The sequence below is a fragment of the Neofelis nebulosa genome, chromosome 1, assembly GCF_028018385.1.
Source record: "Neofelis nebulosa isolate mNeoNeb1 chromosome 1, mNeoNeb1.pri, whole genome shotgun sequence".
NCBI classification, from domain to species: Eukaryota; Metazoa; Chordata; class Mammalia; order Carnivora; family Felidae; genus Neofelis; species Neofelis nebulosa.
In genome coordinates, this window is record NC_080782.1 from 211,037,032 (window position 1) to 211,053,163 (window position 16,132).

Here is a 16,132-nt window from a genome sequence, read left to right on the forward strand (position 1 = left end):
TCTTATGGCTTAGGAAATCCCATGAGTTTTGGGATCTATGATCTAGGATGGCAAATCAAGATCAAATATATGTGTCAAATATATTTTGGTCATCTGAATGACCAAACATATTTGCTATAAATCACAATATTGTGCTACGATAATCTTTCATAATCTACATTCTCACATAACCATATTTTCCCCAAGGTTGAAGTCACTCTATAACAGATGGTCAAAATCTGTCTTCAACAGCTGTCATATGGTCCTTTATTTCTCTCCAGGTGCATTTATTTGTTTGCCTTCACCTTTGAGTTCTGGAAATCCCATTGGGTTGAATTAAACAAGTGTAACAGAGCTTGTAAGGAAAGCCTAACTAAAAAAGAATTTGTGTCAACAAGGTTGTTCGACACTTATCTATTCTGAAATACTAGTAGCTAGTCTCTATTTTCATATTTGTCTTGTCATACCCACACCAGCACTACGCCTTGCCATTGTTGTTAATTTTTGACACTCTGTTAGGCAAAACAAGTTTAGCTTTTTGCTAGCATGCCCCAGAGTATTTACATTGAGAAAACACCCACTGCTCCAAATACATAAGACTAAAAACAACTATGAAAAGAAGGAACCAGAAAGGCATTTCTGAGTTTAAATACAAGGAAATATTCTTACTCAAAGAAAAAAAAAAGGGTGCCGGGGTGTCTCAGTAAGTTAAGCCTCCAACTCTTGATTTTGGCTCAGGTCATGATCTCAGGATTCGGTTCGTGGCTTAAGCCCCACATGGGGCTCTGTGCTGACATGGCGAAGGCTGCTTGGGGTTCTCTCTCCCTCTCTCCCTGTGCCTCCCCCATTCATGCACGCATGTGCTTGTTCTCTCTCCCTTCCTCCAAATAAGTAAACATGAAAAAAATAAAAAAGAAAAAAAAACACCCACAAATATTGAGTAGTAATAATCTCTGGTTGATAAATAGGCCATGATACCAGACAACATGATTCCTCTAAGGAAAAGGGGAGTGACTGTCCACATATATGAGGAAAAGAAAGGCAATTGTGAAGATCTTCTTGTTGTAAAGAAAAAGACTGCTTTAAAGAAAAATTTAAGAATACACTGAATTGGGTTAAGGCTTTATCAAAAACTAGGGACCAAAAGAGATGGCAAAGAAAGCCAGCCAGCAAACCAGTATCTGAGCCATGCTGTATATTCGCCTCAGGCTGAATCCACAGCATTAGTAACTTATAAAGATATGAGTTAAAAAAAAAAAAAAAGAGCAACTTATAAAAACCCTGATCATGATTATACGATCAGGTTCTGTATTAGGGTCTGGGGAGTGTGTGGGGAACAAAGAAAATACTGATACATAGGGGAGAACATGTACAAAAAATGAAAGGGAAGAAGGCCTGCAGGGAAGGAGGAACGGTTATAATGACATGGAGACAGAGAAAAGCAAGGAAAAACTCCCAATCAAAAATTAATTTGCAAGTAAAAATTTAAGACATGGACAAAGCAAGTAAACTAATATTTAGAAAAGAATTAATCAATAATGGGAATGGGATTTCCCTAGAGACACAACTTAGTTATATGTAAATATATTATTAGGATACTCGAAGGGAAATATGAAAACACACTTTTAAACAAACACAAATTTTGAAAAATAAGAAGTTTAGAAACTGAGAAGACAAGCTTAGGCCTATATTCACAAGAATAAATTAGAAATTTGAGAAATGAAAATTAAAGTCATAAGAAAATATTATATATTGATAAATTCTGTGCTTGATACTTTCAAAGATTCAAGTAGGTAGTTGCAGTAGTAAACCTAAAATTTTGAAATTTTCTGTAGTTACTTTAAGGTAAATTTTTTTTCATGAGTCAATTGGAGCATTCATGTGAACCAATGGGAATATTTACTTTAGCCAATTTGAACACGGAGAAACCAGTTTCAACATTCCATCTGAATAAATGGTAAGACTCTTTCTTAGGTAGAAAAGACAAAGAATGGAAAAAAAAAATAAGGCCACCTTATGATTCAAAGTAAATCAAAAGATCCTAAAATATCACCTGACTTCACAACTGCCTGTTGTCTTATATTCAAGGATATCTGCTTTTCTTCCTCTATGAGCACCCCACCCCCTGTCTTGTAACATCTATGTTTATCTTGGTTTGCATGCTTTCCAGTCTGATGCAGATAGGACCTCTCATGAGGTCTAGGAGATAGCTTTTTGACAAGTGTCAAGACTTTTTTTTCCCCCAAGGTTGTGATACAAAAGCAAGAGAAACTATTTTTCATTATTTCTGGATCATATTATGTGGAAAGTTTGGTTTGTTTCTGTTTGTGGTTTTTGATGTCCACCTAATTGCATGTCATGTCCCATCCCTCCTGCAGTCAAGATCAAAACACCCAATCATCACCACACTGCCAAGGGACATACCTAATTCAGGGGCTCTTCTGTGTCTGGGATAGATTAGTGATGAAAAGAAATCAAAATTATTGCCTGCTGGAACTTTCATTACAGGGTATGGCTGTGTGTGTGTGTGTGTGTGTGTGTGTGTGTGTGTGTGTGTTGGTGGAATGGATAATAGATGTGATAGACAAGTTAATTTATCCTGTTAATTGATGATACTATCAACCTTCTGGGTAGCCTAAAATAATAATAGGGAATTACTTCATGACAATGAAATCGTTATACAAAATCACCCTCAGCAATACCTGATGATCAAAAACATCACAACTGGGTGACACTGGGCTAAAATCTAAGTGTTAGCAGGTTGCATTCGTTTCTGGAGCCTCTAGAAAAGAGTGATTCCTGGCCTTTTCCAGCTTCCAGAGGCTGTCTGCTTTCCTTAAGAGGCTCTTCCTTCTTCAAAGCTGGCAATGACCTGTCATGTTTTTCTCACGCCACATTATGCTAACACTGATTCTTCCAACTTCCTCTTCCACACGTGAAGAACACTTGGGATTACACTAGGTTCACCAAGAGAAACCAGGAAATTTTTCCTATCATCAAGTCAGCTGACCAGCAAAGTAAATTCCATCTGCAACCTTAATTTCTCCCTGCCATGTAATATAACATGTTTACAGGTTTCAGGGATTAAGGCATGGACATCTCTCTTACCAGGTAGTGCTTGTTAAACTTTGGCCTTATCAAAATACACATATTGGGTCCTTGTTGCCCCTTAAGGATTCCAAAATTCCTGGCTACATTGACATGCTGCAGACCTTGACCGATTTATAGATTATCCACTGCTTTAAATTTCTGTTCCATTTCTTTTTGTAGATTAAGATTCTGTTGTTGCTGTTTTATAATTTAAGATTGCCTGTTCACCAGCAGAATGGAATGGGACTATGAATATAATTGGGTTCCTAGAGAAAATATGGAACAAGCCTGTATATACCATGGAGAAATTTTCAGAAAGCAAGAATCCATAGCTCATGTTTCTAGATGCTCATTTTCACTACATATAAACAGAATTGGAAATCATTGTCAAGATAAGATGGCCATCCCCCCACCTTGCCTTCCAAACATGTACATACTTTAACGATACTGATTTATAAAGATCAAATTTCTGAGATCTCTCATTTGGTATTTCAACATCTTTAATTTTATTTCACACATTCTCTATCATTCCTAATATCTACCATCAGACTGAAGGACACCCATGTTAATTTGAGGGAGGGTCAGAGATTTCCAAAATTCAAAAAGATAATAATAATTGTAACACTATTTAAAGTGTTACCACCATTTTTAAGCACTGTTAGTAAATTAAGTGCCGGCAGAAGAGAATAGAGGATAGTGTGGAGCCATCAGGCAACAAGATTGGGAAGCCCTGAATACTGCAGTAAAAACCAGGAAAGAGTATTTAGAAGTGATATATGGAGGTCCAGAACTTCTTGAGTATAAAAGATAAACTTTGCCTATTTTAGCATTTGATGCTATTAGAAGCTAATTTGAACCCATGAACAGAGTCTATTTCTGAAATTCAGGAAACAGCCTTGTTTTCCCCTTTTACTCTTGAACTGTGTGAACCTCAGTTTCTTCATTCTTATATCAGGGGAAAAACACTTTTTCTGTTGACTTTACATGATTGTTTTGATGACTGAATTATTCACTTAAGTGAAAGTTCTTTGAAACCTATAAAGTTTTATATGGAAAGTAAGGTAAATTTTATTGACAACTTAACATTTTATAAAACACACATTTTATTTAAATAGCATGCATATTTTAGTGTATTACACATTTTTTTTTTCAAACAACAATCCTGGGGAGTCACACTTTATTATTGACAGTGTGAGAAAGTATTTTGTCTTTGGCATCTAAAGAGTATAACCAAAAGAAAAAAAAATAGAAAACAAATTCTGGTCTTTAAAAAGGCTTTAGAGAAAAGAAGAGAGATAGCATATATTCAAAAAAAAAAAAGGAGATAGAATATATTCCAAAAAAAAAAAATGCACTAAATGATTTTAAAAAGTCAATAAAGAACAAAACCCAGCAATTTTCAGTGATTTTTTTTAGCATCTTCAAAAATAATCTTTAATTTTTGAAATGCTTCCAAATGCAAGCAGATCTAGATGGACAAGAACAAGACCACAACTTAAGTAAAAATTAATAAGAGTGGTCATAATATTTATTCTACTGAAGCGAAGTTTATGTTTTTAAGCCACTAAGAGAATTTAATGTATTTTTTTTTACCTTCTATTTAAGATAACCATAACCTCACAATTGTACCATCTGTTCTATTTGGTTGAATCACTTGGAATATATCACAAATAGAGAAGTAAATACCATGGCTTATGTCTCTGCTAATATTTGTCACTCTGAATACACTTCCTACTACTTCCCACACCCAACCCTGATGGTTGACAGATATAATTTGTCACTACTTTTGAATGTTATTTTTTTTCACCACACGCTTAAGAAAGAAGCTTGCTTAAAAAAGAAAGTAAAATTTTATTGATGTACAGGAATTGAATTTCTTGAGACTGATGGTATCTTCAAAACAATTATAGAAGTTCTGCTTCTAGAGTTTGATCATAATCAAGAATGGTTTCAAAATATATAACTGAGAAATAACCAAATAAAATCATGACCAAATATTAGTATTATATTGTTTGACAACTGTCAACTTATTAAGAGCACATAAGATATCCTTCTAGTATTCTTCACTTTGTGTTTTGTGTATATTTACATTAAAGTATCACTCAAAATCAGAAACATTTTGTATTTCTCTTTGGTACCGGAGCGCATAACATAGCACACGCTCTCATCTATACTATAGATGTGAGTGTGAGGTTTTATATATATGTACACATTATATACATATATACAACATTATATACATAATATCAACATTATATATAATATTATATACATTACATGCATAATATCAACATTAGTACATATATAATACATGATGAATTAAAGTAAAATACATAAATGAACAAGTGAATACCTCTAAATTTATCTTTTCAGTATTGTATGGTTTGAAAACTTGGTGGTGACCATGTTCACTAAAATTTTTCAATTATTTCATTCTTTGTATGCATATGATTTAGTATTGCTCCACTTGATAAGGAAAGCAGCAGAGAAACATAATCCCCCATTCAATAAATACAGAACACTAAATTAATTCAATTCATAGTGTATTAGGGATAGCAATATTGTCAAGGGGCAGAACTACATTTAAATTACTATCTAGGTATCCCTAATAGTCCTGAATGACAAGTTAAAATATCTTTACTCACTCTAATTCAGAGTTTTCCTCTTTCTTAAATTTTCTCTATTTGCATATGTTAATGAATGTGTGTGTGTGTGTGTGTGTGTGTGTGTGTGTGTGCGCGCGCGCGCGTGTGTGTGTATATGTGTATTCCTTATATGTTAAAATTTATACAAAACAAATGCTATGTCATCTGGGATTTGGGATTTGATTCAGAATCATGGAGGTGATTATTAGGGCACAAAGTATTAGTCTTGGTAGATAATTATTAGAGCTGTTTACACTGGCATAAAGGTTCTTTTTTGCTACTTTCTCTGCTTTAGATTTTTCATTACAAGGTGTTAAAACATGTCAATGTGTATAAATACTAAACAAGCAAACGAACAAAAAACTTTTTTTTTTGTATCCTAACACTGTTTTCCTTGATATGATGTGCCTGGATGAAATTTGGGTATACTATCCTTCAGGCTCAGCTACTTCTTATTTGTCCTAGTTTATGAATATTTACGTCCTCGGATACTGGCAAGGAACAGAGAAGGAATAGTTAAGACGTGTAATGTTACACACGTTTCAGCAGGGTTAGATTCACCCACATGACTATGTCTGGTGCTTTGATGGGCAAAAATGAGGGATGGTGTTAAAAAAGTAGGTGAGGACACATCACATCCATTTCTCACCCTGTCAGTCCAGAACTTTTAAGGTAACAACACAACACAGAGCACTCAGAGGACATGAGTTTGGGGCAAGTATAAAAATAAAGGGAACAGTGACAGTTAATGGACAAGCCTGGAAAATACCAATATTACTAGAGGGCAATTTGCATTAAGAGAGGTGGAGAAAACTGACACTTGACCTTTAATTGGGAATATAAATGTAAGGCATTACCTTTTAAAGTTGATATATGCAGTCTCAGACTAAACAAGTCAAAACATGTTATTCCTTTAGAACTACTTGATCTTTTTTTTTTAATTTTTCCTACTGCAATTTTATAATAGAAAATATACCCTCTGTTATCATTTAACTTAGAAAAACAGAAATTGAGGAGTGTAATAAAAGGGTGTATCTTTAAGGCTGAAAAAGTGAATCATTAGATTGTTAATTTACTAATATGAAACTTCATTCATAATTTATGTATCCACTTTAAATTTTAATTTTGAATCTCAGTAATGTAGCCATAGAAATAGAAAGAAATATGGGAAGCAAATTGGAAATAGTAAAATAGACTAAGAAACCAAAGTAAAGAAGGGGTAGGAGGTGTGTTACTGGTTTATTCAGAAGTTTCCTAAATATTAGATAATGGCCTTTGATTCTCTCTGCTTCTTCCTGGGTCAGCAATTTCAGGTTATTACTATCATACAGCTTTTGAAATTCCAAGAAGCTCTTTTTCCTGAATAAAGAGAATATGGTTTGCTCTTTTCCATCCAGGTCCCAGCACAGTGTGATTTGTTAAGAAAATCTGAAACGCCTAACTGTTTATAGCTAAAAGTTGTTATATTTCTCCATACATTTCATAGAATAAAAATTAATTCCATATTTAAGCACTAATATAAAACAATAAAAATTGAAATAAAATATGAAACATGAAAATTAAAAATCTCAGAACATACAAATTAGTGATTTTATCAAAGATATTCCAATTTTTGCTCCAGGAAATGAGATAGGCCAATTTTTGTTTATTGTTTTCAATCTATACAATGGGAATTTATTTATAAGTTGAATATTCTTTGATTCCTATGCTACACATTGTTCGAAGGAAATAAAATGAAGTATTGTTCTTGTGCAGATTAAATCCACATCTAGTGAGGAAAAACAGATGAACAGATAAACAAGCCACAAGTCACTATGAGGTCAGGTAATTACTAGGCATTGCAAAGTTAATAAAAACATGTGGAAGGCCATAAAGAGATACAGAGGGTGGAGATTATGATAGGTTCAACGGACCTTAAATCAAAAACAGAAGAATATTGGCAAGTTCATGTCCATCAACTTTGTATGTTACATTGAGTGCTCAGAAAAGGCCTTTCCTGTGTGGTAAACTTTGAGCAGGTAGAGAACTGAGGGAGAAAGCAACATGCATGTCTTTAGAAGAGCCTTCCAGATGGAAGGAACAAGTACAAAAGGCCAGGAGTCTACAGCAGGCATGGTATATTTTCTAAGAGACCATGTGTGGCTTGAATGGAAAGAGAAAGAAGGGTTGTGAGAAATGATGTCACAGGGGTCACAAAGAAATTAGAGATTTTTCTCCTTCAGAAATCTGGGTTGTTATTCTAACCGTTATGAAAAGCCTCTGAGAACTTTTAAGTGGAGATGTGAGACAAGTAGTTACACATTTTAAAATAGTAACTCTGGGTTTTGTGTACAGAACAGACTGTACAACGTACAAGAGTGGAAGAAGGATCGGGTTGTTAGGCTATTTTAGTGGTCTATGTGAGGGGTGGTGATGGCTCAAATCAGAATGGTATTGGTAAAAGACGTAAGAACTATAGGGAAGAAAGATGCATATTATAGGTGGACAGAATTTGTTGCTGAATGGATTGTAGAACATGAGGGAACATCAAGAGTTATAGATGACTCCAAGTTTAGGAGCCTGAGTTAATAAAGGTAACATTGCCTGAATTTGGGAACAGCATTTATGGAGCAAGCTTGGGAGGGAAATTGAGAATCAGAGTTTGCCCATGTTAAGTTTACATGAGCCTTGGGGCACCTGCATTGCTCAGTCAGTTAAGTGTGCAACTCTTGATTTTGGTTCAGGTCATGGTCTCACAAACTGTGAGATAGCCCTGTGTCAGGCTCTACCCTCACACCAAGGAGCCTGCTTGGGATTCTCTCTCTCCTCCTTTCTCCGCCCCTCCCTGGCTCATGCTTGCTCTCACTCTCTCAAAATAAACATTTTTTTTAAAGTTTACATGAGTCTTGAGTTCATGGAAGAAGTCGGAAATGTAGAAATATGGGGAGAATCCCATTTGTGTCAATAGAGTTTAAAATTATCAGCTTGGGTGAGTGAGCTTGAGAAGGGAGTCTTAATAGAGAAAAGGACGGCCTTAGGGCCATACCATAGAGAGAGACAAAAAGATAAGGATTAGGTAGCAAACACTGTTTCATGAAAAACCAGAGGAGGAGGAAGGTGATGAGATGCTAACTTGCTCAAAGATAACAGTATGTATCATTTCATATTTTTCTCTGAACTCCTGAAATCTTTAGGTATCTAAATGCATCAATATACATTAAGAATTTCCTTGCCCATTTAAAAAAGTGAGGAATCTTAAATTCTAGGAATAAGTTATAAAAATTATGCATTTATGTATTGAAACGCAACTCTAAGCAGAAGTTATACAATAGGCATGCATACTTAACGTATAGAATAGAGTGGAACAAAGGAGGGAGACGTCAGCCCATTTCACTACACTTCGAATCAATCTAATTGGTTTCTTGTCATCCACGTGATTTGTCCTTGTTTTATTCTCTGTCCCAACCATAATATCTGATAGGAGAAATTTTCTTTATTTGGGGTTCCTCCCATCCCCGCTCTTTTTATATAAACTTAAATGCAGTTTACCTAAATGCAGTTAACTCACTCCAAGTCTATCAGTTAACAAACATGCTTCAAAATAGATCAGCTGAAACTGGTCTTTTCTCTACATTTTTCTCTGTGTTAATTAACCATGTATTTCACCCTATGTGACTTGATATTCATGACATGTAATAACACAAGAAAATTACTTAATGGCTAGCATCATGATGCTGAAGTTGAAAGAAAGAATTAAAAACAGAATCCTGAGAAAGGATTCCTAATCACTTGGTTTGGAAGGCAAGCCCTTTAGGTGATACTCAAAGTTCTCTTACGTGATTTGTGTAATAACAGTGACGCCTCATGGTTGTCATACACTGTTTTGTTTTCACAATGCCATGATGACGTGGTCAAAGAAAGAGAAGTATGATAGGAGACCCAAATAAGAGGCATTTTTTTTCCTTTAGGCTAGCTACATGATCTTGTTTACCTGAGAAACTTAACAGCTCTAGGACTCTGTTTTCTTAGCTATAAAAAGGAAGAAAATGGAACAGGATTATATTAGCCCTAAAATTTTATGGAAGGGTACGTAAAAATGGTAGACACTAAAATACAGCATTTTAGCACTAAAATACAGTTTTTATAGCATTTACTGAATGAATTTGTATTTCAGGCATATGTCATGACCCATGCATATCTAATTTCATGTAATAATGAGCTAAACCTCAGTAAGGTTCTACTTAAATTTGATCAGAAAAAGCATGACTTCTTTCTAGTGAGGTATTTATTTCTGGGTGGTAGGTCACTGCTTACAGTAGCCTTTGCAGATCCCATAATGAAGTGTCTTGCAGCCTTTCTTGAAACAGCCAGTTTTGTTTTTATGCTTCTAATTTATAAAGCATATAAAGTACAGGTGAGTTCATTTCAATATGTTTTGTTATTGAGAATATAATAGGCTTCCCTTCCACATAGGAGGCTCTGAGAAAAGCCATTAAAGGACTGTACTAACTTTATGATAATGCAAGTAATCTATGAAGCAAAATAAAAGAAATAGAAAAACTGCATACATTTAAGTGATTCAAGTATATACTCATGTCCCCTTGAAATATTGGACAAGTTTTAACTGAGTTGTTTTGGTTTTATTTCTTACTACTAGAAAAATCTCGTTAAAATGTCAGACAATTGTCTTACATGAAACAAGAAAACAGGGAGCATGAAAAGGTATACTTAAAATTAACTCAGCAGTAACAATGCCTAAAAAATATCAGCTGGTGCTCATGAAACAGTAAGTGTTAAAGTATCATTTAAAAGCAATGATTTTATTTTTCAGGTTATGAAGAACGGGGATGTTTTGTAGGGTTTACCACCAGTCTGGCTCTCTCCAGACAAAATCTTTCTATCAAAACTACACTAACGTGGGTGCCTGGCTGGCTAAGTTGGTACAGCATGCGATTCTTGATGTCATATTTATAAGTTTAAGGCCCACGTGGGGTATAAAGATTCTTAAAGGAATAAAATCTAAAAAAAAAAAATCTAAAAAAAAATAAAAGTTATTTACAAAGATTAGACATGTATACAAAATAAGTGACTTAATTTTTTTTTAAATGTAAATTAATTTCTTAAAATAGGGGGTGCCTGGGTGGCTCAGTCAGTTAAGCATTGACTTTTTTTAATTTTTTAAGTTTGTTTGAGACAGAGAGAGAGAGAGAGAGAATCCCAAGCTGTGCTGACAGCACAGAGTCCAATGTGGGACTCAAACTCACCAACTGTGAGACCATGACCTGAGCCAAAAATCAAGGACTTAGCCAAATGAGCCACCCAGGCATCCCAGTTAAGCATCTTGATTTCCGCTCAGGTCATGATCTCATGGTTTGTGAGTTTGAGCCCCACATCTGATCTGGCTCTGCACTGACAGTGCCAGCAGAGGCTGCTTGAGATTGTCTCTCTGCCCCTCCCCAACTCATGCACTCGTACGTGCTCTCAAAATAAAAAAAAATAAAAATAAATAAACTTAAAGGTATTTTTTAGATAGAATGGTTTGGAGTTGATTGGAAAATTATATTTGTGACAACTGTAAGAAACAGATACCTAATTCTCAAAGGAGAAGGTTTACCTTTTTAAGGAAACAAAAAGAAAACTCTGATGGAGCAATGATTTACATTATTTTTATCTTACATCCTTCAAGATTGAGTTGGTACCTGGCTATGAATTTATATACACACATATTTATAAGTCATCCATACTCCTGTATTAACACTGTATGTGTATTCTAAGTTGCACTCATAGAAAGGTATAGATGAGATTGGAAAAAATTACTTTATAATTTTTTTTTTGCATTTTACTCTCAATTACAATTTTATTTGGGCAACATAATATAATGATACATGATTTCTGAAATTTTGAATTTAACTTTTTGTGATAAATCAAATCAAAACCTAATTTTAAGTTCCCAGTTGATTTTGATAGCTGATTTTGATGGTGATCAGAGCTAAAAGGGATATTTGCACAGGTGTACAAATGAAAATGAAAAATGTGCATTTCTCAAAACAGGAGAGTATTTAAAGACTCATTTTCTACAGGCTTTATCTATACAACAATATATTTGTTTTGAAAGGAGCCTAACTCTTTTTACTGAGGCTCCTTTGGCTTAGAGGTACATATTGTTCATCTTTAAAAAAAAAAAAAAAAAAAGTCCCCTTGGCAGCTACTGACAGTGAGGTATCATCACTAAAGATGTCAGCAAATTTGGAAATGTCTCTCTCTAATAGAAAATTAACACCAGTTTAAGTTCAATATGAGATATCCAGTAAACTTCTCAGTGACAGGAAAGCTTTTCAGGGACACTACCTAGTGTATTGCTGATATTGTATGTAATCTATTTTAATTTCTTATTTTTATCAATGTAATCATATACATTATACAGATTATATTCTAAAACATACTTCAAGTTGTCATTAATGCATTGAAAAGCAAAAACAGAGTAAGACCACCTCTAGTCCTTATTGTACCTTTTGCTATTTCATTAATGAAAGAAATGAAACGTGACAGTCAGACATATGCACCCCATAAGTGTGCTGTAGAGTTGAATATTAAATGTCAGTATTTATTGAATTCTTCATTTGAAATAATGAATATAATTAAGAGTCCTAGTGTTTTCATTCAAGATCCCAATATGGTACCCATAGGGCATTAATTCTGGGAAATACTATTTTGATGTTCTTGAGATAATTACTTTGATTTTCTATTTTCAAAACAAGATTAAATTAGATTTCAATTTCCATACCATTGACGAGATTCACTCTCCAACCTTAAACAACAATAAAGGAAGATATAGACATAACATCAAGCATTAGACAGAGGACAGTAATCCCTGGGAGACAAACAAGAAAACACTGGGACCCCTACTCTTGCCTCAGCTTACTGCCCAAAGAACATTTCCAGCCTGTGTATTAAAGAAGGGAAAAACACGTGGAATTGAGTGGATTCCTTCCATAGAATAGATGGAATTGAGTGTCTGAAGAGCCCAGGGGTATTTGAGTGCATTTGATGGCATATAAGAAAAGAGAAAGTTGCATTGAGAACCAGCTCCAGAGTTATGTAGCAGGAACTTCTCCAGTATTCAACAGAGTACTAGTGAGCAAATGTATGCAAAAACAAACAAACAAGCAAACAAAAAACACTACCCAAATCAGGCAAAGAACCAAATTTAAAAGGATTGGAAGGAACAGTACCTGCTATTCACACAAAGCTAAGAGTGCCTATTCCTACCACCCAGACTAAGAGACATCACAGTTCGTGGGGCATTGGTTAGATTACTTGCGGTGCCACCATTGGTTGTGAGGATAATGACCTGTGGAATAGTTATTTTCAACAAGGAACTACTTTTCCTCCAACGTACATTTGGCAATTTCTGGAGATGTCTGGTGTCACAACCAGAAGGGGGTTCTATTGGTATATAGTAGGGAGAGGCTAGGGGTCCTAAGTAATCTTCACTGTACAGAAAAACCACCCTCTCCCCCTCCATCAGCCAAATTACCATGACAACAACAAAGTCTCAATTGGTCCCACATGTCAATAGTGTTAAGGTCAGGAAACTATGTCCTAGGCTAAACGCTACTCAGGTCCTCACAATCAAATCTTAAAGAGATCTGAAGAAATCACAGTATTTCCAAGTGAATCAGTTATGCCCCAGAATGTCAAAGGTATTTGTAAAAATACAAAACTAGCCAGTATCCAACAAGGTAAAATCCACAATATAATTTATACAATTAAGAAATTATCAGCATATAATGCAGAAAAATGACTCAATGAAGAGGATAATTCAAACCAACCCAGAACTGATAGACACATTAGAATTAGCAGCAAGAATTCACACAAGTATTATGACTGTTCCATACATTCGAAAAATTAGTAGAGATATGGAACTTCTAAAAAAAATAGCCATATTGAATTGTAGAAATGGAAAGTATATGAAAAACATATTGTATGAGAAAAATAGATTAGACATTTTAGAAGATCAATAAAAATACACTGCATTCTGAAGTATGCAATATGAGACACAAAGAGAAAAAAGAGGAATTAAAAAAAGAATAGAACCTTAATGACCTTGAGCACATCTTCAAATGGTCCTGTTTATTCTGAAGTGGTATTCTCAAAGGAGAGTGAGGGAAGGAAGAAATTTATCTATAAAATATTTTTACATTTTTAATTATATTTATTTGTATGTATTTTATTATATTTTATATATAATTTATAAAATATAAGGTATATTTTATAGATATATAAAATTATATAAATATATAATACACAAAATATAAAAAACACTTCAAGTAATAATGGCTGAACATTTTTCAGATTCATAGAAAACTATAAACCCTGATTTCCAGGGAGGCCAATAAATCCCAAGCCCAAAAACTGTGACTAAAACTACACCCAAGCACATCATAATCAAATTGTTTAAGAATGAGTGATGAAGAGAAAAATTTCAAAACTAACCAGACAAAACATATATATTATATAGAGACAAAGATAAAGAAAAGATGACAGCATCTTTTCTGGGAAATTATGCACATGAGAAAATAGTGGCATGATAACTTAGTGCTGAAAAATGGTGAACCTAAAATTCTATACCCAATGAAATATATTTCAAAAACAAAGATCAAATACTCTCCCAGACATATGAAAGCTGATTTTATCACTTTTTCCACGGCAAAACCCTATGTGTGATTTTTCAGATCTGACCATAGGCAATTATCTGGCAGGCTTATTGTGGAAAAGCTGTCTTGTCCACACAAGACCTGTATTGAATTTAAAAAGTTAAGTCAAAATGGATCATAGACCTAAAACTATATGACTTATAGGGAACATGTAGGATAAAATCTATGTAACCTTAAATGATGTCAAAAAATTGTTAGATACAATATGAAAAGCCTAGTTTATAAAGGCAAAATATTGTTACACTGAACATTGTCAAATGTAAAGTTCTTGTTGTTGTTTTTTTTTTAATGTTTGCTTTTAAAGCTTTTTTATTTATTGAGAGAGAGAGAGAGAGAGAGAAAGAGAGAGAGAGAGAGAGAGAGAGAGAGAGATCACACATGGGAGTAGAGTGAGGAGCAGAGAGAAAGGAGAGAGAGAATCCCAGGCACAGTGAATACTGTCAGCATACAGCCTGACAACGGGGCTCAATCCCACAAACTGAGATCATGTCCTGAGCTTGAGTCAAGGGTCAGTGGCTTTACCAACTGAGGCACCCAGGCACCTCTGAACTTTCTATTCTTTAAAAGAACAGAAAGATGGGCCACAGAGAGAAAATACCTGCAAATTTTAAACCTGATCAAGGACTTCTATTCAGCATGTATAAAGGTATATTTAAAGGTACATAGACGGCAATTAAGCACAACCACATGAGGCGTATATATGTGCGTGCATATATACGCACACACACTTGTGTGTATCTATGTATTTTTGTATGTTGTTGTGGTACTATATTCTTTTCAGAATTTACTTGAGATAACTTTGATCTTGCTGTGTCCAAGACTGGTCGCCATGGACATTTGCTGTTGCTATCCTGTGTTTCTGCTTACCAGTAAACATTCAGGATTACATATACATCAGTTTTACAAAGTTGGAGTTTGCCTTTTTTTTTTTTCTATTTCTCATTGTTTGTGTTATTTTTAAGGGTAGAAGGAGGAAATGCCCTATTTACTAGCCACTTTGAGACAGGAGATCTCAAAAAGACCTTAAAATTTAAAGGCAATAGGCTTAAGACTAGAAGAACTTAAAGCACAGAATAGTTAACTTCAGGGGTTCAGAAAAGAACAAAAGAGTATTAAAGGATATAGGACATAGAATTAAAAGACATTAATTACAGACTTTAAGACTTTTTTTTCACCAGTAGCAAGAACACACATTTTCATATTTCAAATAACCTTATAAATATTTTGGTATTTTATAATCTTTTTTTTTATTTGAGAGAGAGAGAGAGAGAGAGAGAGAGAGAGGGAGAGAGAGAGAGAATGTACAAGTAGGAGAGAGGGGCAGAGAGAGAGAGAATCCCAAAAGCCTCCACCCTCAATACAGAGCCTGACACAAGGCTCAAGATCATGAACTGAGCTGAAATCAAGAGTTAGATGTTCAACTGACTGAGACACCAAGGTGCCCTCGTATTTCATAATCTTCTAAACATTTATAAAATATGTCCCTCCTTCTCCAAACTTTCAACCATTTACCTGGTTCAAAAGATTTAGAAAGCTATTCATTTATTCTAACTTCAATTTTTCCTTCCTTCAATATATTCTCTGCCCTTGCAGTCAGAAAATTTAAATTACAATTTTCACTTTATAGATCCTCTGCTAAGGACATTTCAATAACTTCCCATTGTTTATATAATACTGAAAATTATAATATGCAATTCAAAACATCCACTTAAACTACCTTTA